The sequence below is a fragment of the Puma concolor genome, chromosome B3, assembly GCF_028749965.1.
Source record: "Puma concolor isolate L17-30 chromosome B3, mPumCon1.1.hap2, whole genome shotgun sequence".
Taxonomy (NCBI): Eukaryota; Metazoa; Chordata; class Mammalia; order Carnivora; family Felidae; genus Puma; species Puma concolor.
In genome coordinates, this window is record NC_141672.1 from 83830833 (window position 1) to 83857858 (window position 27026).

The 27026-nt window shown below is 36.7% G+C and overlaps 1 protein-coding gene across 2 annotated transcripts in view; it reads right to left on the reverse strand.

Annotated features, from left to right (window-relative positions):
* Positions 1–27026, reverse strand: part of LOC147580166 (uncharacterized) — a 546857-nt gene that overhangs the window by 245285 nt on the left and 274546 nt on the right. Inside the window, exon 1 of one of the 2 annotated variants that reach the window (XR_015252569.1) lies at positions 14666–14871. The exons of the other annotated variant lie outside the window; for it this stretch is intronic. The gene's annotated coding sequence lies outside the window, so the exon portion shown is untranslated. Of the gene's footprint in view, positions 1–14665; positions 14872–27026 lie in introns of those variants that run through there. 2 annotated transcript variants of the gene reach the window in all.

A 27026-nucleotide genomic window follows, 5' to 3' on the forward strand; every position in this document is an offset into this window, starting at 1 on the left:
TTTATTTAAAGTGATCTCATGTCGGTAATGCTACCACACAGCTCTCAAGAGCGAAGGGAAATCCATTCTTGAATAACTTATTTCATTTCAGACCTCAAAACTCCCACAGATACAGGTCCAAGGAAATTAGGTACTTAAAGTTTAAAACCTAAAAACACGTAACAAATCTTTCTGAGTGAGAGTAAGCTAAAAGAGCAGCTAGCGGAGTCCAGTCTATTAACATTTCAGATGCTGTAATTATCAGATAGGTTATAAGACTCTATGTTTAATATCCCTAAAGAATATTTAAAGCTTGACAGTAGAATAAGGAATAAGAAACTCTAAAGAGGAACAAAACAGACTTGAAAAAAAAAGAAATAGCACTTGTATCAATAAAAATATAATTGAAATCAAATGTTACTTTTCTAATCTTACGTTCCATCAGATTTCTAATTGCTCTCTAAATGTTCCCTGAACCTTCTTGTCTCTGTTCTTTTTCTTTTTTTTTAATTGAAGCATAGTTGACACACAATGTTACCTTAGTTTCAGGTGTACAGCAGAGTGATTGGACAATTCCATAGTATACTGTGCTCACAAGGGTAGCGGCCATCTGTCACCATACAATGTTATTACAATACCACTGAACATATTCCCTGTGCAGTACCTTTCACCCTTGTGACTTACTCATTCCACAGGGGGAGCCCTGTATCTCCCACACACTATCACTCATTTTGCCCAGCCTCTACCCCCAGGACTCTGTTTCTTGCCTCTGCTCTTTTGCTCCCTTTAATCTCCTCTAAACTATAGTTTTCTTGCTCTGCATTTTGAACTCACATCCATTGATTAAGGTTCAGTTCCAATGTCAGTGCTTCCATTTATCTGCAATAAACATCTTTTTTACTTTCCCAATTACAAATAAACAACTTGAGGGAAAGGAACCATGATATAAGCAATTCCATCCTAACACACCTGGATGAGTATCTCGCCCACAATAAATGTTCAAACTATTTTGATAGAATTGAATTGGGGTGAAAACATATTTTATTCTTGGTATACAGTTTCATTCTACAGCCATAAAAATTTAGGCAATGAGCAGCAGAGAGACCCACTTGGCCTAAGCCTCATTGTGAATTATGTACAAAAGAGAATCGAAAACTGACTACATCCTTCTGTTGTGCAACTTGGCCAGATTTATGATAGTGGGAAATACAGCCTCTTTCTTGCATCAAAGTAAGTCCCCATTTTTCTCAATTTATGTGATGATATTATTATGTCAATAATTTAAAAACCTATTTAAGACCAATTCTGTTAAAGGTAAGTAGTGGGTTTTTTAAATCACTAATACAAGTGACTGAATTGAATTTGGTCTGAAAAATATTTTTTGTACTTTTGGGGAGAGGTGAAATGATACAAGGTAGATGGGAGGTACAGTGGGAACTAAAAAGAGGTTAACTTGGGATGAGACCCTGCTCAGAGAATCTAGAAGACTTTAAAGTGTAGGTTGACTCTGCATCAGACAGTAACAGAGAAGGTATTAAATAGAAAGAAAAGAGTTAAGTGGAAAATACACATAATGGCAAAAAAGAAGAGAGAGGGAGAGGATGAAAAAAGCCACAACGGGGATTAAATATGGTGAATATCTTTTAGAGAAAGGAAAACATTCACTGAAAAAACAATGTGGACGGTCTTATAAACATCAGGTAAATAGTCAACTATTTTTAAATACTCTCTTTCTCTTGGATAATGCCAAAGTGGTTTCAATTTTTAAAAAGGAAATTTGGCATGAAAGGGTTCTGTAACATGGCCTGCCCACTTACGGGGTTTAGGGTAAAAAATGTAAACCAGCTGTGATATTGAGGTTTAAGAATCATCTGTTGTCCATATTCAGTAGCTTTTCCCATGGAATTACAAAAAGAACTGTATGATGGATAGTCTACATCCTAATTATGTAATTACACAGTAGAAAAGAACAGCTGAAGAGGAGCCATTTCATCCTTATGTCCCATGTCTGCATAATCTACGTCTCACATAATGGATGGAGCTCTTACTACTATACAGTAAACCATAATTTTATTATAAAAGAATGAAATGTTGGCTTTCATATGGGATTAGAATATGTATGGTCAAACCAGTAGAGATAAAAGTAGAACTAATCTAAAGCTGCAACCTGAACATCAACCAAATCCAAAAGAGTTACTATTAAGATTTTAATATATTTTTAGGGGGAAAATGTCCTTAACTTAGTTAGTCTGCTCTTTTCAAGTGCAGCCAGTCCCAAAGCAGGAATATGAAAGTGTATCCCAGCAGATAAAGATATTAAGGGCCAATGCCAAAACTTTCCAGGTGTGAACCTAATGGAAGTTTCTGAAACGAATCAAAAATCTAAGTGCTGAGCTCAGCATAGGTAATCAATCATCTATTTTAGCAACCATTTCTGTGCCCTTGATGTCAAGAAAGGTTATATATGCGGTATCTCTCAGAGAAATCTCTTCCTTCCAGGTTACCAGAAAGCAATTCTAAATGTGGAAAATGTTATCACCACTATTAGTTATTCAAGAACGGCAGAATGTAAAGTCAAAGAAATAAAACCATTCACAAGCTCAGCCACCCTGGAAATATGACATAAATGGAAAATATTATTTACAAAGTGTTGGAGGGAGAGTAGATGGGAAAAAATTACAAGGTGGACTGCAGAAGCCTCACTGTGCAAACCAAGTAGCAGGTGACTTTTAAAGACACCTGTAGCAGAAACATTTGCTGACCTTAATTCCTAATCTTTATTAAAACCGCAATGGACTCCAGGGCTATTTGGGTAGGTAGTAAACAGAGAAGGGGAAACTAGCCAAAATAAACAAAAGTGAAATATACGTTGGCAAAATCTGCTACTTAATCTTTCCAGGGTGAAACCACCCAGGTAAAAAGAAGGACTTCTTTTTCCCTTCTCTGCTCATTTTTCTTCTTTGTGTTTTGGCTTTCTCCAACGTGTGGGGTTTCTGGCCAGCCAGAAAACCTCTCCTCGCACAGCCTATGTCTTTGCTTACTGCAGCAACACGTCTTTCACTGCTACATCATGTGACATGCTTAGGCTTGGAAATGGATTCGGATTTAGTCCCGGGCCACCAGTACAAATTGCAGACAACAGCTTGCTCAAACTCTGGGGGAAAGACGCTGACTTACTGTAATTGATAAGGTCATTCCTGCTGGATGATCCTCTAGTGAAGTAAAGGTAGCTACCGTGCTTAGCAGAGAACTGGGAACATCAGTTCCAGAGAAATGGCTTCACATTTCACAAGACATCTAAGAATTATATCACTCCCTGTAGTCCGCCGTATAATAAGAAGTCTGTAGCTTTCATTCGGTAAAAATTATTAATCATTTGTGGCTGAAAAATGAATCAGTGAAGTTAACCTACATTGTCATGTTTGATTTATCTGGAGGTAAACAACATTCTAAGAGGATTTAGTGGGCTAGTGTTTAGTAAAAGGGTATGTCCAGGTCGTGCCACTACATAGATTGAATGTCCAAACATTTAAAAGCTCCTTCATCATTGGGCTGAATACAAAAATGACAGCCATCATTTTGTGCCCTTAGAATGTCCTGGTTATTTGTAACAGACTTTCAGTAGTGAATCTACCCTCCCATCAGGCTGGGGTTAAATAAATGACAAGTTATTTTTCTAGTTTAAGATTAATATTGAGATGCCCTGTTATAAATATGTTCTTCTGAATAGAACATTAAATTACAATTATTTGGAGAAGTACGAGAGGGATGAAATAGAGAGGTGAATAAATTTTTTTGTTCCTTTCACTTTATTTCATTAGGTTGGTATCTCTATACCCCATCATAATATTTTTCTGTCAATACAGTGATTGCTACAGTAACCACCTGTGCTACACAAGCACCTGCCTTTAAAATGCAATTTTTAGCAAAGATTTAAATTGCAAACTAGAATTCCAAGGCCCCCTGCCAAAACAAACTCACTTTCCTTTTGAAGAGTATGTTGTCTCCCAAGGAAGGTTTTCCTGTACAGTGCTCTGTATTTTGGCTTAATAGTAAATCTCTCTTTTTTTGCTCTCTCATGAAATTATTTTCTCTTATCAACGGCCTCAGGGCAATATCTTCATCAAGATCTCAAAACAGCAAATTGGGAGGCACTTTCCAAATGCTAAAAACAAACTTCTTGGAATCATCATATATTTGAGAGATCACACTGTTCCCTATACCCTCTCATCAAAACGAAGACCACTCTGAAAAATCTGAGAAGCCCTATTCTCCACCTCATGTCTTGCAGTTCCAACAGTGAGGTGGTGTACATGGAATGAGACCAGACTTGGGAGAGAGACCAGTCTGAATCTCTGCTTGGTCATAAGAAGTATCAACCCACCATGCTACTTCTTTTAATATAAACTTGTTAATCTAGGTAGTGCTAAGAGATGAAAATTGAATTCAACTTTTCCTAATATAAATTCATAGAGAAACCCAAAAAATACCTTAAGTGGGGATACTGACTTTCTGATATCTTGTACTGAAATGGTTGTCATAAAATGGATGTTTTATGATTAAAAAAATGATCCACGGAGACCCCAGAAAGTGCTTCTGAGAGAGAATACAAATGCAAGTGAGGAGAGTTCACTGAATTCAGTTGTTAGACAGGGAGAATTCTTACTGGACACTCCATGGGATTACAGTCCTTTATCACCATTATATTCTACCATAAGATACACACACCAGTAGGAGCTCAATAAACAGCTGACAATCAGAAACATTTTAAAAGAAAGCAGAGGACTTTGTGTTTGACATGGAACAGGACTAAAATCCCTTGAATTACTGAGCGTTATCATTTGCCACGTTCTGCTTTATGACTATTGCGAGACACTCGTTTGTAGGTCTTTTGTGTACCCACACATCTTGCTGGGTACACCAAGAATGTAAGGCCCTAACTGTGCTTTACTGGGAACATGTCTTAGGGTTGTATCTGCAGCAGTCTTGCAGGGATGAAGTAATATCTCCCCCAAGACAAACAGTGTGTTTGCTTAGTGTTTACTGTACAACAGCAGGTCCCACAAGCTCAGTGTCCCTCAGCCGCAGAACAAAACTTCTACATGTACAGTATCTACCTTGCCACCTCATGCCACCTCCCTAGGACTGGGGGAGACTGGGGTAAAGAGAACTAACACAAACATGCTGCCATTTGCTGTGTAGCATATAAGAAAATCCTTTGTCTCAGAAATCTCATGCACTCTACCAGCATCCATGAAACAGCAACAGACAAAGTTACTAGTTTGTAAGTAGGGTAAAATTAAGTCCCAGACACAACAACAATATATTCTGTGTTTCCTACCTGTAGCTGTAATCTTCTTGAGGACAGTATTTGTGTTGGATTTATTTTTGTACCACCTGAACAAAATGCTTGCATGGAATAATCACTAAGAAATATGCACTGAATAGTTACATGGTTAAATATGAATGAACTTATTCACCAACATTACAACAGCAGTTTTTGTGTTCAGCCTTACATGAAAGAACTTACGACAGACTCTAAAATAGACCTAGAAGAACAAATGTTGTTAAACTGTCCATACTACACAAAGCAATCCACAGATTTAAAGCAATCCCTATCAAAATGCCAAAAGCATTTTTCACAGAACTGGAACAATCTGAAAATTTGTATGGAACCACAAAATTCCTGTCTTCAAGTTATATTACAAAGCTGTAGTAAACAAAACAGCATGAAACTGACACAAAAATAGACACAAAGATCAAAAGAAAAGAATAGAAAGCTCAGAAGTAAACCCACAATTATATGGTCAATTAATCTTCAACAAAAGAGGCAATAAAGAGCAATGGGAAAAAGACAGTGTCTTCAACAAATGATTCTGGGAAAATTGGACACTCCATGGGATTAAAGAATGAAACAGGACCACTTTCTTACACCATACACAAAAATAAACTCAAAATGGATTAAGGAGCTAAGTGTGAGACCTGAAACTATAAAAAACCTTGAAGAGAACACAGGCAATAATTTTCTCACATCAGCTGTAGCAACATTTTTTCAGATATGTCTCTCAGGCAAGAGAAACTAAAGCAAAAGTAAACTATTGAAATTACATTAAAAAAAAAAAAGCTTCTGCACAACAAAAGAAATAACCAACAAAACTAAAAGACCACTTCCTAAACACGAGAAGATATTTGCAAATGACATATCCAATAAAGGGTTAGTATCCAAAATACAATAAAACTTATACACCTCAACACCAAAAAACCCAAATAATTCAATTAAAAATGGGCAGAAGACATGAGCAGACATTGCTCCAAAGACGACATCCAGATGGATAATGGACACATGAAAAAATGCTCAACACCCCTCATCAGGGAAATGTAAATCAAAACTAAATGAGGTATCACTTCACACTTGTCAGAATGGCTAAAATAAAAAATACAAGAAACAAGTGTTGGTGACGATGTGGAGAAAAAGGAACCCTCGTGCAATGTTGGTGGGAATACAAACTGGTGCAGCCATTGTGAAAGAAGACAGTATGATAAACGTTCCTCAAAAAAGGAGAAACAGAATTACCATATGATCCAGTAATCATACTATTGGGTATTTACCCAAAGAATATAAAAACACTAATTTGAAGGGATATATGCACCCCTCTGTTTATTGCAGAATTATTTACAATAGCCATATAATAGAAACAGCCCAAGTGTCCATTAATAGATGAACAGTTAAAGAAGGGGTGTGTATGGAATATTACTCCACCACAAAAAAGAATGAGATCTTGCTATTGGCAACAACATGGATGGAGCTACACAGCATAAGGCCAACCGAAATAAGTCAGTCAGAGAAAGACAAATACCATAGGATTTCACTCATATGTGGAAACTAAGAAACAAAAGAAATGAACACAAGGGAAAACAAAGAGAGATAAAACCAAAAACAGACTCTTAACTACAGGGAACAAACTGACAGTTACCAGAGGGGAGGTGAGTGGGGAGATGGGTTAAATATGTGGTGGGGATTAAGAGCACACTTATCCTGATGAGCAGTGAGTAATGTATAGAATTGTAGAATCACTATATTGTACACCTGAAACTAATACAACACTGTATGTTAACTACACTGGAATTAATTTTTTAATTAATTAATTAAAATAAACCTGGAGTCCATATGAAAGATAAAAAGTGGGGAAAAATGACAAAAATATACAGTGACCCAACTGGATATCAATAAGCTTAATTCTTATACCCAAACAGAAGATAACAATACTTCACATCTGAATAATGATTTATGTCTTCCTAAGCTCTTCCACATTTCTTATTTTGCACTTCAAAACATATAAGTAGGAAAAGCATTATTGTCCCCACATGGATGAGAAAGTGCGTTTGGAAGACAAACCCAAGATCAATCAGCTGGTAAGAAGCTAAGAAAGTTCTGCAACTTAGGTCTTTACTCCTCAGAGTTAGGGCTCATTCTAAAATGTGGCATTACCCACAATATCTTAATTTACCCATACTGCTTCTTCTGAAGGCTTCTACTCATGCACTGATTAAACTTCATAGACATAACCCGAACAGTGTTTTCAGATTTTTTTCTGGTGTGTGGTTGGGAAGGAATATAATTTCATTATCTTAATAGGAAAAACAGGCCTGCAAATCTTCGCAAGTATCCTATGTTTTGAATATCGTATCTTCTCACATATATTGAACTCAGTAATTTGAAAACCTACCCAATGAACTCATGATTTTCTTTTAAAGTTAGGCATAAGTCTCACAGTGTTGCATCCATTAAAAATTATATATCTGATAATAGATTAATTTTTTAATTGTCTTATTTGGGAATGAGGCCAGGATTATACCATGATTAACACAAAGCTTGTTAGTTTTAAATGTCCAAAATTCTTTTTCTAAATGCTCTACACTCATGTGTGAACTCTGAAAGGATTGCTCTTTTGCACTGTTTTCCATCTTTTAAAATCATCTTATTTTATGATAACATATTGTATTGTATGCTAAGTGAAATAAACTGCCTAACAGGCAAGCAAAATGCACCTAAATGTTATACACATCAGAAGTCATTCACATTTCCACGTTTTTCCCAAAGAAAAACTTTGAAGTATTAGCAGTTAAAACTTTCCTTCAGTGCTGTCTTGCCCTATGCAGTGCTATCTTCTCCAGAGTATTTGAGATTTTTATCTGACATGTGAGAAAAAACAACCAGTTTTTAAATAGTTGAGTAGTTCTGCTTTAGTGATGCAGCTGGCTGCAAAAATAATCAGCTTGATATATCAATATCATATTTCATAATTCCTAACTTCTATGTAATTGATAAACTCCAACATTTTGGGCTGGGAGAAATAACATATTTTCATGTGATATGGGGCAGGAAAGAGAGAGGAGTAAGATCATGAAAACTCTGTCAACAGAGGCTACCGATGCCCTCAATGGATCCAGTGGGTGACAGAACATCAGTAGGCTATTTAAGGGGCTCATTCAGCTCCCATTTGATTTATGCATTGCCTGTAGAAGGTCATAAATGGACCCTGAGTTCACCTGTTTTTAGAAAAACACTATCCGTACATTCATATGTACAATTGGCCAAGTTTTTGGCTGTACATGTCTTTGTCATGCTTAGTTGTGTCACATATCTAAAATAAAAAATACACAATGAATTTCTTATTTTACCCAACCGCTAGAGAAAAAAAAATCTGTTATAATATACAACTGATATATGATAGAGAATTTTCTAGAGAAAGTGAAGAGAAATGGAGAAAGTAAGAGTGTAAATGAATAAACAAGAGATAGAGGAGAGTAAACAAGGAGACAGACAGGAAAACTATCTTTCATGGCTCTCCAGCAAAATGACCTTATGTTCCTAACTATATCACACTCCTGTTTCTGCTTAATTCCAAGTTTATTCCCAAGTTAGTGGCCAGGTACAGACAATTTTTACCTAATATACAACCTCATGGGATTTCATTTCTATTCTTCTCTCAGCTACCACCCAATATGTTGGCAATAAAATCAACCACACAACAGTCCAATTCCAATTTCAGGCTAACCCTGAATGAATGGTGGCCTAGGTATTATCTTCATATTAAAAAAAATAATAACTTAAGTCTGAGAAGACATAATTAATCTTCATAATTACATTAAATCAAACAAAATCCAATGATAAGATTCCCTTAAGTGAAACATTAAAGCATCGCTTAAAGAGAATCACAGTATCAGCCAGTAGCAATGCACAGAACTCCAGAAAGGTGAAGAGCACCCCCGCAAAAAAAAAACTCTCTTCTTAAAGTCCATTTATTTTCCATTTACAATCAACTTGGAAATCTACTTCTCTATTCCTAAGATTAAAGAGTTCTAGGAATATTGTTACATTGCATAATATATAGCTACTTATCAACAATCTTGTCATGTGATAGCAAAGGAGGGACGAAGAACTAGATGAATGATAATTTTCCTCTTTCTAGGAACATGAACAAACAGCTTCACATATCATCTTTCTTGTGACATGGCAGAATGGAATTGTAACTAAAAAAATTATGACTCCAAAGGAGAGAAAAGAAATTAAAATTAGTTGGTAAATTTGATGTAATTCTGTTGATATCAAAAGTACGGTAAATTCTGCTATAAACACTGCATCCAGCATATGACATAACTGCCTTTCCTCTGGTGTTGTAAACCCGAGTTGTCACCTTGCAACATGGGGGTTAATCAAGAAAGCAGACTTACGCCACTTGTGACTCCAGCCATGAACTAGAGGTTATGGAAAACACAAATGAAACAAACAAAACAAAAACAACAAAAAACAACAAAAACAGACCTAGTTTATCAAGGAGCTTAAAATCTGGAAGTGCCAGGCTTTGTCTCCTCTGATTATTCCTCTTTCCTACACAGCCCTGTGCGTGATCTCCTTCTAGCTGAGGAGCCCTCTGGTTCCTCTCTCAGAATTCAAATGGAGTCTGTTATTTCCACAGCTACATCAAGGAAACACACTTATTTTTGTTTTTAAGTAAATAAGGAGGTATTCTCTGATATCTATTACTCTTTCCCAATCATTACAGCAGAAAATCATCCTACAACTTCAGTCTCTGTTTGTTTTTCCCACGTCTTGCCATTTACCATGCTGACCTTAGGTGAGAAAATTCTCAGGTATTCCGCTTTTCTTCCAGAGGAAAATAAGACATTTGTAGAACAACAGCAGATTCAGGATATATGATGAGTTGCAAGTACAATGCCTTCACGAGACATTTTCCTCCCTGAAAGTGAGTGGGATAATTCTAGTTTTCCTACATGAAAATGCTCATGCAGCATGAGCAAACAAAGCATAATAAGTGCCAAATAAAAATGGAACCAATGAATAAACTCATAGAGTATTTGAATGCCTGTGTGTTCCCTTTTGAGATGTCCAGATCACCCAGCAAACACAATACAAGCTTTTATAGACTTATAATAAAGTGGTTACAAGTAATGGACATTTTTTTCAAAAGATCTAACAACAGTATTCCAAAAATATTTATTCAAAGTTTTCATTACTGTATTTCTTTCCAGCACTGCTAAAAATTAAACAGTGCATTAATGACAAATTAAATCAAAGTCCATGACTCCATTTCCTAAATTTCACAATTAATCGGACCAAAAATAACATATTAATTTCTGTAGGATGACGAGAAAAAACACATATAAACATTCCACATTATCAATAAATTCATGGTTCATTTTCACAAATGGAGTTTGTTTCAATTCTCAGCTGCTGGATGATGATTTGACTTGGAGCAAAGGCAATGTAACAGCTGAGATGCGCTTGTGTGAGTGGGGCTGAAAGATCCATTGCAGGATTTCCAAGAGTGTGAATTACAATTCCAATGATATCAGAGGCAACTAATTCTGTTCTTTAGAAGTGCAGACATAAAAGAAGTTTGAGGTTTTCTTTTTTCGGGCTTTAATTGAGGGCTAGGTTGTAATTCATTTTCATCCCTGAGTGAGTGGTAAAAACATACACAGCAGGTAATTCACACCACCTCAAAAACTGTTGGTGCAGTAAGAAGACTAATCAGGGTAAGCTTCCAGTAGCAAATTATCAGCTACAAATTAAAACCTTGCCTCATGCTTGCTAAAAGCAACCTTCCTTTTCACCAACACATACATGTGAATATTAGTAACTGTTGGATTGCAGCAGGATGGGAAGATTAGGGATCCTACCTGCTTGCATTAAACAGAGCCTTGGAAAGGTGTGAAATAAACTAGACTTCAAACAATGGTAAATTTTGGGTTTAAAAATGAAAAGTCACCATAATCCCAGGTGGTGTAGTGTTTATTCTGAGAATGGAAATTTAATGTCACACTCAAAGTAGTAAACTTAGATTCTGAACAGAGTTTGAAACAGGTTTGCAATTTAAGTCCTTCTGGGTAAGCATTCTATTGAACCATATTCCTCAAAATAAATACAAAAGACTGCCGACAACCATAGGAATTAATTAAATTTCTGATGTTAATTAATCTCAAGGAAATAGAAAAGGATGGTAAGTTAAAAATTCTTTGATTTTTCTGGTTCTAAGCCATAAACTCAATGTAATCTTAAAGTGTATTTTTAGCATTTAACTTTCTCTGTGATTCTTACTTAGATGATGCTGAAAATTGTTTCAAGAAAGCTGCAAAGTGGCAATGATAATACATAAAGAGTTCAAAATGGCTGCACATATCTGATAAATATATACGCTCTATACATAATTATGTTATTGGCTTAAATGACCATAATTGCACCTTTTGGACTGAGATCCTGGTTTATTTCCAACTCCCTCTGAACAAAGCTGTTATAAAAGCAATGCAGACATGAGAACACAAATAGTAAAAACAGTGTGCTTTACTAGGGCTCATTTTCTAATACACCAAAATCTTGTCTATTTTAATTCAGTAAAATCAAAGGAAGAGAAAAGTACCTTGTTGTGGATTAGCCAAATCAAACTTTCCTTTAAAAAAAACAACACACCCTATGTGTGGACCTACCACAGCACTTTGTTTTTCAATCAAGCATCTCTATCTTTAAAGGGCACCAAAAGAATCTTTCTGGAAACCCAGATAAATCACTCAAGAGTCGCTGAGCTGATTTCCTGAATGCCAAAATTCAAGCCTGAAGCAAATTTAAACACTACCATTGACATCTCTGGAGGGGGTGAAGGAGGTAGTGAAAAGAGTTTTAAAAATGGAAATCGTGAAACAGCCTTGTGTACCACTGCAACACTCTTAATAGGAAGCTAGTGAGTCACTCACATCTTTAAACTCAGAGGTGTGATGCATGTTGGACACTGATTGTGAAACATATCTGTATCTATATCATCTATATCTATATCTATCTATCGTTATTGATAGTCCGGCTTTCATCTGTATGACAAACCATTTCCTAGGATTCCACTTTGAGAATCACTTCCAGACAGGCACAGAGATCCTTCTGACTGCCTGCATCATAGAAATTCAGCCCAGCATATGTGTATGTATGTGTGTGTGTGTGTGTGTGTGTGTGTGTGTGTGTGTGTGTGTGTATTCAGCTTAGTTTATCATTATCGCTTCATTTTAGGCAAAATTATCATAAATGAGGAAGGGTCAAGAGCTCTTGGTCCTTTTTCAAGAGATCTCTGTTTACTTTTTAACACTTAGCTGCTTTGTCCACAGTTATACCTAAAGAAACAAATATCTTCTAAATGCTTCCTCTAAGTAAGTTAATGTGCTCTGACAAGAGGATTTTCTTGGCAAAGTGTATGCTTGTCAGAAGAGTATGTCCAAAATCTTATCAGATTTGCAATCCCAGTTTGGTTCTCCAAAGAAACGTAAGGCCAACCGAGAGCTCACCATGAGGTATGTGCAGTGGCTGATGGGAAACCACACTCCAGTACAACCACCTCCGCAGCTGAGCTGGTGCTCTTGGGATTAGACTCCAGTGCAAGCAGAAAACAAAACCAACCTGGGATGTCCGCCTTTCTCATTTTAAGGGTCCCTGAACATTTCTGGGAAGAGTTAAGTGATACATAAGACTCATTAAATCTACTAAGATAACTATTTGATGTGTTACTCAATAGATGAAAACACAAAACTGTTCTTTAAAAATCAGTTAAATTGCCTGAAGGAACAACAAATTCATAGATCAGCCCATTCTTTATGTACTAAAGTGCAATTTATGGGGCTAAACGAAAGTAAATGTCATACCTTTAATTTCGTAAAAAGTTATGTACAAGTCTATTATTCCACATAATCACATAACAGAGAACTGCTACCTTTATGCTCAGTGGGGTGCCGTTTTATAGACTTTAAAATTCGCTAAGTTCAAGCAGCTTTCGTTCTAAATAATACATGTGCTAAATATGTCACATTAAAAGTGCTTTTGGCATGTAAATGATCCGTTTTCTCATAGAAATGCTTTTAAAAGAATCTGAGCTCACTTTTTTTTTTTTTTTTTTTTTTTTTTTTTTTTTTTTTTTTTTGGAAATTCTAAGTGCATTGAATTTCATTGTCCTACAGAACCATGCAGAGTTGAGCGAAGTGAACTGCAGGGACAAACCAGCCGTTGTCAGCCTGTGTACTTATGTATCATTTGAACTGTCAGAAGTATATAGAGTTCTATTTGCTTCAACATTATTTTCTGTTCCAATGCAGGCAAAATTTTCTCTTTCGCTCTCTCTTTTTCCCCCAGAATTCAGCGTTGGCAGGCAGTTCCAGGTCTAAAAAGTTAGACATTTACTGTTAAAACATAAGGCACGTGTATGAACAAGTTTCCTGTGTATTCATTTAATTCTTCAAACTCTTTGCTATTTCTTCTGTTCTTTAATGCTGAGCAATAAAGCTGAGGTTTTAAGGGTGATTTAAGGTGCTTACCCACCAAAAAACTAATTCAAAAGTCTTGTGCATAATATGAATAAACTGAAAGAATAATCTCTCTCTCTTGCAGCTTCATTATACTGCTGCATACGGAGAAGCCTGCCCAGCCGTACACACAACCTACGAAGGGAGAGTCTTTCAGAACTTCTGGATTGATTACTCCTTCTCCCTCTTTTGTAATGCCATGTAGTAGAATTTGATGATATCAGCTATCTTCTGCTTTTAGAGATCTTTGCTCTCAGTTATTAAAATAGAGCAATGTAAATGCAGCTTGATATTCATTATGCAGTTTGTACAAGTTATTTCTCATAGACAATTTAGCTTCAGGGTTCTCCTAGAATTTTAACTTCACCATCCCTTCCCCATATGAAGAAAAAAATGTCTCAAGAAATAACTGAGAAATATGTATAAAAGGCCTGAGATCAGTTATAAGCAAAGAAGTTGGTTTTATAATTCATAGTGTAATCCTAAAACGTATAAGTAAGAGTTTAAAATAAGAGTAGGGTCACCAGATTTAGTAAATGAAAATATAAGACAGCCCCAGCGAAGTTTGAATTTCAGATAAACAACAAATAATTATGTCCCATGCCATATTTAGAACATACTTACAACTAAAAAAGAATTCAGTTTATCTGATAGTCAAATTTAACTGGACATCTTATAAATTATGACAACTCTATGAACTTAGTTAAAAAGTCTACCTTAAAAAATACAAAACTTTTATATGAACAGATCTATTTAAATACTTACATAAGTTAGGCAATCATTTTCTATTATACCTACACAATTTACCCACACTGATACCAGTACATACCTTTTAGCTTTAGAAATGGATTCCTAAAGAATAGGTTCAAATCTTTTAATTGCATGTGATTAGCCAAGAGTGCAGACAAGCAAATGCAGTAAGAGAAGAGTTCCCTATTATTTGTTCATCTGGAATGTGAAAAATTGCAAGGGTGTCTGTTTTGTGGATATCCAATGATTCCTTCTCTCAACTTCTCCATTTTATCACTTAAATATGTTTGTATGAAAATTTGTTTCCTCTAAATGTATGATTGGATTTCAATTTCCTAGTTAAATCAGACTATTCTATTAATGGGAACTGCTTTGGGGAAGAAGGCTTACATTTAAAGAACACTTCTTATGAGCCATGTACTTCCATTTTCTTCGCTTTATTTAATCATTGCAAGAAGCCAAAAAGCTACATACCGATTATTATCCTCATTTACAAAGCTAGCACAAGTTACAGAATAAATATGGGCAGTGGTATGACTGGTAGCCAAGCAAACTGAATGGCAAAGTCCATACTCTTTCCACTATGAAAGGCTGCCTCGGAATAGTGGGCTGAATCTTATTTCCTTCTGTCTCTTACAAGAGAAGATTAGACTTGGGGAAACCAGGTCGGTAAAATAGGATACACGTCTTGCACTAACTCAACACTGTTAGGAGAAACATTTACTTTTCCTATAGCTGTTCTTTTAGCAAACCTAAAGTAGATGAGTTAATGAAAAATTTTCTACAACTAGGACCTTGGAATGAGAACATTTCTTCTTACATTTTTTCTGCCCTTTAGGTTCATTTCCATAACACAGAGTAGTAAGAATTAGATACCTATGGAGCCCAATGTTAAAAGAAAAGTCTTAAACCACATCTACATTAAGCCTGCAACTTGTGCATAAGCCCCAGAAGCTACTTCTTTGGACCAGTCCCCTCTACAACCACTGGGAATTATTCATTAGCATTCACAGTGAGGAAAAACACATGAGTAACACCACTGCATTTTGTAAAATGCAATTTTTGGCAGGCTGACTAAAATCTTGGCAAGCATTACCATTTTCCCAAAATGTATTTGCATATAGGCTTACTGATTTTTATTACTCTACCTGGACGCTCTCCAAATTCTCCCCGTCCCTAAACTTAAATAAAGCACTTCAGTAAAGGTTTCTTACAAATGAAAAAGCACTATTAGAACAGGTGGAAACATGAAACTAGTACTTTATGTATTATAAAAGAAAAGCCCTAAAATATATTCAGAGGCATTTATTTACTATGTTTTTAAACTACATTTATTCTTGATAAAGTAAAAGTGTTTAACAGGTTACCAGAAAGAAAATCTTCCTAGAGAGTGATTCAAAGCATTCTACGAGGAGGGTACAATTCCTAACAAAGTTGTGTGGGGACAAAGAAGAGACCCTGTAATTTTTGTTCTAATACTACCACCAATCATTGAAAGATTATAATAAGCTAATGCCCACGATTCACAAAACTGATCTGAATATAGAAATATCTGATATGTAAATAATATATTATACATATGTCAAATACATATATTATTTTTTTCAGAGTTTGTTATGCCACTAGGCAAACAGATGTACAAAAGAAACAGTGACAAACAGTACATTTGCTCTTTCTCGACTATATTTACAAAAGCAAACATAACTGAAACAGAATGAGGAGACATTAAAAATACGACTCCAAGTCTTTTGATAGTGTAGAGAGGGATAATGACAGAGTCCACCAGAATGCCAGTCTTGCTTCTCCCTTCTTGTTGATGCCATCACATCAACAAACTTTTGAGCAACTTAGAGAATATTTGAGAGGATGAACTGAATTGATGACGTCGCTGACCTTACAAAAGGCAGTGTTACAGCTCTCTGATATGTCTAAAGATGTTAACTGCACAAAACAATTCTCTTTTTATATAAAGAGTTTCCAAATCCATTGTGAAATGATGGAAATCTTTTTCTTTGAATAATTTTTCTTACCAAGCAGTTTTACCAGGAGATAATAGTCTGGATTTAAAGGGCTTCAGCATGGTTTTTTGATTAAAATGCTGTGCCACTTTATAATTTGTCTTTTGAAAATATTGTCTAACTTTTTAAAATACAGACTGCGTGGTTTTTTTTCCATAATTCATTTTATGCATTCAAAGACCGTGAGAGCAGGGTTGTATTTTTTAAGAAAAATAGGTGCAACAATATATTTAGTCTATTTTACAGTGCTGATAAGAATTTAAGCACAAGGACTCATGAATTTTCAGAGAGATGGTATTTTCCTTCACACTGCTGAACGGTCAAGCTGCCCTCAAATTGTAAAGTCAATTTTGCCCTTTGAGGAAAGGGTTAAGTGTACTCATAAGTAAAGTTATATGCATAGTGTGTGTGTGTGTGTGTGTGTGTGTGTGTGTGTGTGTGTGTATACACAGACATATATACACATACATATATACACAGACATACATACACAGCCTTTGTGGCCAGGAAAAAATTAAGATGACTGTGGCATTTAGAAGTTTGAACACTGATGTAATTTGTTTTTGTACCAAGCTAGAATTAATCTAACATGTATTATCATGAAGTTTCCCAGACTTCAGCTTTATTACTGCAAAATGGATACTCCTTCATGAACAAGGATGGCATTTGTGAAACCCAAGAATCAATTTAAACTGCAACAAGAAGGTGTCAAGTTAGATCTAAAGGAAAATCTCCTGCCAGTGTGGTTATCAGTAGGTTGCCTAAAGAGTTTATAAAATTTTATCTTTAAGAGAACTTTCTCGGGGCGCCTGGGTGGCTCAGTCGGTTAAGCGTCCGACTTCAGCCAGGTCACGATCTCACGGTCCGTGAGTTCGAGCCCCGCGTCAGGCTCTGGGCTGATGGCTCAGAGCCTGGAGCCTGTTTCCGATTCTGTGTCTCCCTCTCTCTCTGCCCCTCGCCCGTTCATGCTCTGTCTCTCTCTGTCCCAAAAATAAAAATAAACGTTGAAAAAAAAAATTTAAAAAAAGAGAACTTTCTCTGGGTACCACTGCTTGGGCAATCTTACCATTAAGCTAGGAGATGACCCATCTTTCACTGAGGTTCAAGTTCCTTATAAATAAAAAGAATGTTGGAGGTTTTGTTGTTGGTTTTGTTTATAATTACCTGTTTTAAAGAATGAAGAAAATTAAGTAAATATCTGTCCTTTATCTGCAATTTGAAACTTAAAATTTTCAGAAAACCAAGACGGTTGTAACTCATTTGGTAGCAACACAGACCTAAACTGATATGAATATGTACACATTTCACTGCAGAAATATTAATATAGTGATTACAGGCACTGCCCAGATGCCACTAACAGTGTTAGAAAATGTATAAGACATACGCATTGTATATAGTTTCTAAAAGTCAAAAACTGTGATTCTAAAATACATCTGGCTTCAAGGAGTTTAGATACAAAGACTGTGGGCCCATGTGGACATTAAGAAACCATTCTTCTTTCCTTGGCCTTTTAGGAAATTAAAATATTTAAATCACAGTTAAGTAGATGGTTAGAATGGCTTGACCTAAAGTCACTTAGTTCATCTGTTGAAGTCTTCATTTCAATGATTATTTATAAAGGTGGGAAAGAATAAAGTTGCTTATAAAAGTATACTTAAAGAGGTCTGAAAGTCAAAACAGTCTAAATAAATTGTTGGGCAATATGCCAAAAAAAATTACAAGACGTTATTGGAGTCAAGCTGGCAAGTTATTGGAGCACACTGATATGGCTGTCTGCAAAAAATAGAGGGCACGGCTTGTAAAAAACAATCTCACCTAGAACCTGACTACAACAGAATTGGTATTTACTTATTCACTTACAGTATCCACAAAACAGACCTACTTGCATTGATCATGGATTTTTCTAGCAGAGTGTTGTTAAGGATGAATGAATGTGTTTAAAGAATGGTGTATTAATAGTAGTGATGTCCCTCTCTGTCCAGTCCTGAATAGGTTTTGCTCAACAAGACAATTCCTATTTTTTAGCTAATAAGAATAACACTGCTTGGCACCAGACGAAACACAAAACAAGGAAGGGTTTAGACACTTGCAGTCCCTGAGGTCTTGTAACAAAGGGCAGGGATTGCATCTCCTGGGTCCTGGCCTCATTCTTACATCAATGATTATGTTCAACCTCCCTAAATCCCTTCAGTGCACTGCTTCATTTCTTATTCTCAACTGTTGTGTCATGAGCACCTGCCAAGTTTCTCTTAAATTCCTCTTGGATGAATTTTCAGGCAGTTTCCAAAGTATCTCCCTTTTGTGATAAGGACTCTGCAATGTATTTCAGGTGAGGCATTTAAAATCCCACTCATAATTGTTTGAAATCTTCCCTCATTCAAGCTGTCAGAGTTTGACAGCCCTGGTTCTGTTGTTATGCACTATTAAATGGGAGCTGCTCTCCAGCCTAGGGGTACCTCTCTTTTCAGTGGTGGGAAAATGGGTGAAGCTTATTGGGGACCCTTGGGGAAGGCAACACAGTACAAATGGGAGTTTCAGCAGGAGGAATAAAAATAAGAAGTCCCTTTCAGAAAGCTTGAACCTACAAAATTTTTAAATGTGTTGACAGTGTTGCATTTTGATGCTCCCATTTCTATTTCCGAGTTTCAAAATAACTTTAAAGTGTGCAATTTTATAGGTCAGGATATAAGAGAGGCACACAATGTGTTTGTGTGTTAAGTTTGGGGCTTTCTTAAAAGCCACAGAACAGTCAATGTTTTGAAGATACTATTTTCTGCATTTAGGTGAGGGTAGAGATAGGGGAAAAGATACAACGGCTTTTTCATCTGATTTCTATTTCCGATAAATACCCTAATGACTTGTGCTGTAAGATTCAGAGGTCATTAGAAAGCAGTATTACTAATCTAGATGGAAACAAATTTCAGTCTGGGACAGTAATATATCTTACAGCTCGTAAACACATTGTATCCAATTACCTTGATATGCTTTACATGATAAGAGCAATTACAAAATATCCGGAAGAATTGATGTGCTGAGGGTAATTATTTTAATTTATTCACACCTAGATACTGAGTTAAGATATGAGGTATACTTCCATCAGCAGTTCCTTCTTCTGGAGATATGCATTCATTTATTCACTCATTCAGTAAACATATCATTAGTGTTTTTCAGATATTGTACTAAAAAGGTACTATAGAATACACAACAAAAAAGTATACACTCTATCCTAAAGAGCTTTCATTCTAGGAGAAATGAAGCTGTATACATAAATAACAGTAACAGTACAAAATGGAGTAAGTACTGTAAGAGGGGTACAAACTACCCCTATTACAGAAAGCCATGGGAATGAAGAGAGCATTTCTAGCTAGGGAAGCTTCTGGGAAGAGGTAAACTTGAGCTAGATGTGAAATTTGAGTAGCAGGGGGCAGCGGAAGGAGACATACTTGAAAGGAAGAGAGGAATCCAGGCTGAAGGATGATGTGAGCCAAGACAAGAAAACTGGGAAGGACAGGGCATACACAGGGAACAACAAATGACAATGTGGTGTGGACCAAAGGTAGAGAAAATAAAGGTGAGTAGAGGGAGAGAAGGCTGAGGAAGCTGGCAGCAAGCCAGGTCATGGGGAAAGCTTGGCAAAACGCAGAGCTAAGGAGTTTGAACTTTATTAATAAGCACTGGGGAGCCATTAAAGGTTTTTGAGAATAAAGTGACATGAGGATATTAAAAAGATTAATCAGTCAGCAGTGTGATGAATAGACTGGAAAGGCGAAAAAAACCGAAGCAGAAGAAGAGCCAGGCAGCCACCCAGTCGTGCCGAGTGAGGTGAGACCAGGGAGGGAGGACCCAGAGCAGTGGCAGCAAGAGTGGGCGGCCGTGGGCTGGAGAGGCTGAGATCTGAGCGTGTGGGCAGGCTGAGCTGAGACGAAGGGCTCGGCGGAAAAGGAGAAGTGGAACACACAAAGAATGTGTGGGGAAATGAAGAAGAATGTATGACTCAAGGTGGGGGCAGCCAGCACACAATGGGAGCAAACTGGATTTCCTGAGTGGGAGTGCTGGTACTCGGCCAAGAGTGAGGACAAGGGGCACAATCAGAGATTTTACAGAGAAGGAACAATGTGCAGAACAAACAATGTGAAAAGAAGATTGGAGAAGACTCTAGAAGCCAAACGTGGAGATAGACAAGTTAATATGCCCTACTCAAGGTGATAGTGCATGCAGTTATGTTAGAAGCTGTAAGGGAAATGGGTAGCTAAGAGTGTGGCAAATTAGAAATTCCAACAAAAAAAAACCCCCTGTGTCATAAATATAGGCAGCTCCACAGAAAGTGGCAACATCATGAAAGTCAAAAAAAATTAGAAAACTACTTAACAATTTGGTATAAATGAGGTGAAACTGTTTTATATGAACTTTCCCTACTAAATTGGTTGTCACTGTGTATATCATATATATGAGATATGTGTGTATAGTATATATGTAATAGGGCACACCTTACTTTACTATTAAGTGACACATATTAAGTGACTCTAACATGTGATCCACATTTTCTTCCCACATAAAACTCCCTGTTCACTAGAAAGGCTCTCTGTTCACAAGAAAGGTATCACAAGCAAACAGTGTGGTCAGTGGGGAGCAGTGATGATGCCTTTAGGTAACATTCTCTGAAACCTATTGCTCAAAGACAGGTGTGGAAGGCAAAAGTCTTCCTCCTCTTCACAGACTTGATACTTGTCCTCCAGCTGCAGGGGAATAGGTTTATTAATTTAAGCCCTCCTTACCACTGAAACACAGCTGGCCCTCCATTTTTTTCTTTAATTTTCACAACTATGGGTTTCCACTCTAAGTACAAATGCATGATATTAGAAGCAGAAGGAAAGGACTTTGCCTTCCACTGTACATTTTCTAGGAGATGAGCATGACTATGTTTTCAGAAAGATGTAAATTTCATCAAGCATAATGACCTTAAAGGAGAGGCTATAATGACTATGTATTTGTTTTCTATAAATACACATACTGCATATTATATAATTTGCACTTCACTTTTGGAAGAAGCAGATTTTTTTCAAGCAGCTAATGTACAAATAGCTACCAATTGTAAAATTCTCTACTATACCTACAGGTATATCCTGTATCTTCCCTCTTTCCAGTCCCTGTCATCTCCCGCACACATGCACTCTTTTGATTTCATGGTATACATCAACGGATTTCATTGTTAAAAATAAGGAAAAGAAAAGCTTTATGTTTCTCAGTGTTGATTCTGATACCATATACAATGAAAATAAATTATAAGTTATACATTTAGTGGTACCTTGTACAAGAATACTACACACACACACACACACACACACACACACACGTACGCACTGACACACACTGGTGCTTAGCAGTGCCTTGGAATAAGAAACAAAGTAGATTAGCACATGGAGAACTGGCAGCCAAGAAATGTAAAATGAGTTACATTTAAAGAAGAGATTAAAAGAAAAATCCCTGTTAGAAAATCCTCTGCCTCTCTTTGGAAAGTAAACAGTTAACTTAGCATACCTACACTGCTTAAACCCTACCCTTCCTTGATGTAGCTCCTGGGAGAAGAACTCTGGGACTTTGGAGTATCCTGACAAGAGTCTCTTTGTATATCTGAAGCTTAGGGCCATAATAGTTTAGGCTAACAATGGGATTTATGGTGAATGCCTATTTTTGCGTGCCTGGGCTTTGAGCCACACTGTAGCAGTTTGACCTCTAGCAGCCTGGAGACTGAATAGCTAAATTCAGTCGGGATGGTGTTACATGCCTACATAACTAACCCTGCACACCAAGGCTTTGGTGAGCTTCCCTGGTTGGAAAGACTTTCCAAGTTTTACACACTTAGTGCTAGGAAAACTCAGTACAAGCCATGTGACTCCATTGGGATAGGACAACTGGAAGCTGATTCCTGGTTTCTTCTGGACTCTGCCCTAAGCATCTTTTTCCTTTATATTGTAATCTGATGTGTTTTTTGTTGTGACAAAAAGTAACAGTGCATATAACAGCTTTCCAAGTTCTGTGAGTCCTGCTAGATCAACAATGAACCTGACAGTGGTCTTAGGAAGCCCCAAGACAATATATTTTCTATTCCTCTTCCCTAATGTATTTTTTCATCATGGCGTTTAACACTACCAAAATTATTCAATTACATTTTGTATGGCATTTATACCTTATCATATTATACATATTTTTCATATTATTTCTTTTTTTAAAAATTTTTAATGTCTATTTATTTTTGAGAGAGAGAGAAGGAGTGCCAACTGGAAGGAGCGAGGTGGGGGGGGGGGGGAGACACAGAATCCGAAGCAGGCTCCAGACTCTGAGACGTCAGCACACAGCCTGATGCGGAGCTCAAACCCATGAACCATGAGATCATGACCTGAACCAAAGTCAGACGCTTAAACAACTGAGTCCCCCAGGCGCCCCTTTTTCATATTATTTCAATTATACTCTCTCCCCATGCCCCATCCAAACATACAAACACACAATTAAATATAGATTTCTTTGAGGGTAGGTACTTTGTCTTTTTCACTACTAAATCTCTAGCACACAGAACAGTAGCTAGCACATACAGGTACTCAGTAAATACCTGTGGACCGACTGAATGAATGAATGAAACAAATACATGGTTATATATGAAAAGACAAATCACAGTCTAGTTTGCCAAGCACCATCACCATGTATAAACAGACCTTCCCACTGGGAAAAGGTAAGTCTCAGTCTCCTAATGACTTTTAGCTTGGCTATTAGCAACTTGGGAAACTTGTCACTTTACTTGCTTTTCCTGTCCCTGCAAAGGAAAGCACACCCAAAGTGCTTAATTAGAATAAGGACTAAATGTGAATTATTCTTAGTATTCGGCATAATGGGTGAGCAAAATTCCCCTAATAATTACTTTGCTACATAACTATCATCTTTAGGTAAGCTCAACCCACTGCTCCATGTTTACTACAGGCTTTTGGTTAAAAAAAAAAGGCTAATTAAAAATTAATTACAATTAAAGACACTGTTTTGTGTTAAAAGAGTAAGGCAAAAGGTTAATAATCTTTTCTGAAGTCCATATTAATTCTTCCATTTCTTCACCTGCTAAACCTCTAGTTCCTCTTCAAGACCCACAGTGAAGCTCACCCCTTCCCACCTCAGTGTGAGCTCTTTTACAGCTCTTACAGAATGTGCCTCCCTCAATACTACCAAAGAGCTCTTCACATCTCACCAGGCCACAGGTCACATTGCTGTGACAAAATATTTGTTTACCTGACTCTCCAATATAGAAGATTGTGAGCTCATCATGGTTAGGATAGTACTTAATTGATGTTTCTGGTTTGCAAGAACTCCCCTATGCCCTGGCACATAGAAGGCACTCACTAACTGCTGGCTACATAAATGAGCTAGTGAATAAATAAGGAAAAGAATAAATGAACACACACTGATCTTAAGCTCAAGCAGAAAACCAAACCAGGTAAGAGAAATTATACGCAGTTCTATTTGCAAAGTCTTCTAAATAATTCTTCCTCTTAAGAGAATGGATGAGCAAAGTGCGGGACCAAATTTTATCCATGAAAAGTTTGATGTTTTCCAGGCGATAAACCCTCACTTGTTTGATATTGTGAGGGTGAAGAATAAAACAGATGTTCTATTCACTGGCACATGGAATAATAATAATAAAACACTTGGGGTAACTGTAATTTATAAAGCCATCGTTGTCTTTCTTAAAGATATCTAGATTTCTGAATTAGGTCGTTACACCAGAAAAGTCAACAAAATAATAATACCCAAATGTCAAAAAATCAAAATTAACTAATGATATGTGTAGTTTGAATTTTTATTAAAATTGGCAAGAAGTTATTCAATGATACTAATGACAAGAGTCAACTTCAAAATATTCAGGGCCTAGTCTATCAACCATCAAACTTAGGTGCCTTTACTTACTGAAATGATCTTTCTAGGAGGACTGTTTGGGAGATGCCGTCACTTCTCTCAACCCATATTTAAAAAGTGCCTATCACAGGAGAGACTTTGTACTAAGCTCTCCATGGGCTACAGAGAAGAAAAAGCCATGGTGATTGCTATCAAGGAAATCTGAATAAAGCAGGTTTTCCTCAGATGCCAAAAAGGGGGCACCACTATTACTATACCAAAGCATATATATAATAAGATATTCTGGAATAGAGACTCACACACTCACTCTTGGTTTAGTTGTAAAAACTATGTTAAAAAGTGTTTTCGTTCTGAGAGTCTCATTTTCATGCTTTGAGCATCAGGAGCTACAAATCATTTCATGAAGTAAACCATGTGCAGATGTCACCTTCCCATCAGTTTCTAACCCCCATTAACCATCAGATGATGGAAGCAAGTTTCAAAAAAGAGTGGTGGGGGAGACACTTTATCATTTGCAACCCAGGTGAGATCGCCTCTGAGTCACACTGAAGTTTTAAAGGAGGACGGGCAGGGAAAAGAAGGTAAATTGGAGGGAGCTGGCTATGGCTAGGAAAACGGAGGCAGCCTCGGAGATGTGCCCTGAAAGGCATGGCCAGTGCACAGAAGTCTCCTCACAGCAGTCCTATCTATCCCATTTGAGTCTGAGACTGTAGCTAGAGGGAACAGAATCCAACCTCTAGCAGGAAGAAATATGTAATAATAACACCTGAAATGCATTAAGTGCTTACTATATGCCAAGAAGTGAAGAAGTACTGAATCTTCAAAACCATGCTCTAAAAAGTGTATTTTATAGTTAATAAAACAGATTTTTAAGAGTTAACTATTTTACCCTCAATCACACAACCAGGAAATGGTACCAACTTCTTTGATTCCAGAACCTGTATTTCTGAAGAAGAAATCTGGCTGAGTGTCAAGGGCAAGACTCCAGTTCCAACTGATTCATAAAGCAGAGGTCTAGTCACAATGGCAAGAATGGAAAAGTCAGAGAAAATCATGTAATTCCCTGGGTACAAATATCTAGGACTTGCAAATTTAGGGCAACAAAACCAATTTTAATTCCCCAGAAGTAAATTACAATGAAAATGAAGGGTGGGGGTGGGGAAGGGGGGAAACTGGAATTAAATACAGCATACAACATTTGGGAAATACCTAGCATGAAGAATATTTTCCTTCAGTTGTTTAACACTGGAAATAAATAAGGTCTTTATATCTCCTCTTTTAAACATCTTTAAAAATCAGATTCTCATATGAAATGGTATAAGAAAACTTACATGGGGAAAGAAAACAAACTGGGGAGGCAATTAAGGTATAAATTCTATAAAACAGTAATCATCAATTTGATGACCAGCCAAAGGAGAGACTGAACAGAGACACAGGAAAATTACTAGCTTTCATTGAATATAAAATGCTACCATAAGTCTTCATAAAGAAACTAAATTGATAGGGGCTCCTGGGCAGCTCAGTCAGTTAAGTGCAGTACTCCTGATTTCAGCTCAGGTCATGATCTCACGGTCATATGATCAAGTCCTGAGTGGGGCTCGGGCTCTGCACTTGGGATGGAGCTTCTTTAAGATTCTCTCTCCCCTCTTGTACCCCTCCCACACTTGTGTTTTCTCACTACTCTCTCTCAAAAACAAAACAAAACAAAACAAAAACAATACATATATACATATGTATATATGTATGTACTGAATTGGTAAATTGGCCTTGCTTATTATCTTCTTCCTTCTTAGGAAAAAATAAAAGAGTCACAAAAAGTAAATAAAGGATTACATAGCTGAATTTGAGTTCTCAGCCCATTTTAGGCAAGCACTGCATTTCACAAAATGGCTTCTGCTCCCAGCATGCTCTTCATCCATTACCCCACTGAAATCTAGTGAGAAAGAGCTATCATTCTGCCACTAGATGGCACTGCCACAAACTGGGATGGACAGTACTGCGGGGGCCCCAAACTTATAAATAAAACAATTTTAAGAGAAAGCAATAAAGATTAAATATATACCAAAATGCAATAAACATTAGAGTGATGCAGAGAATAGTGCAACAAACAAACAAAATACACTGAGATAGTATTGTCCCACTGGGACATACATCACTAAAGATTCTGCTTTATGACTAGATTCTCTCTAGATACACGAAGATATAATGTTATTTGTCCAACATATTTTGGTTCTCAATATTTTTCCTTTCAAGCTATTGAAGTTAATATTTAACAAACACATTTTCTGCCAAGTTTTAATGTGATATCATCCTCTAAAGAAACAAAGTCCAGAAATAATTTCTCTTTTTGGCAATATTTATTAGTATTTTGACACAAAACCTGAATTATTATTGAAAGTAAATAGGAAATCAAGGACTCAGATGTCTTGAGTTTTTTTCAGGTGCTCTCAAGGTTAACATGTGCTCTGCAGCAATGAAAAGGCAGATAAATAAAGGCTATCCGGTGTCACACAATCTGTAATATTT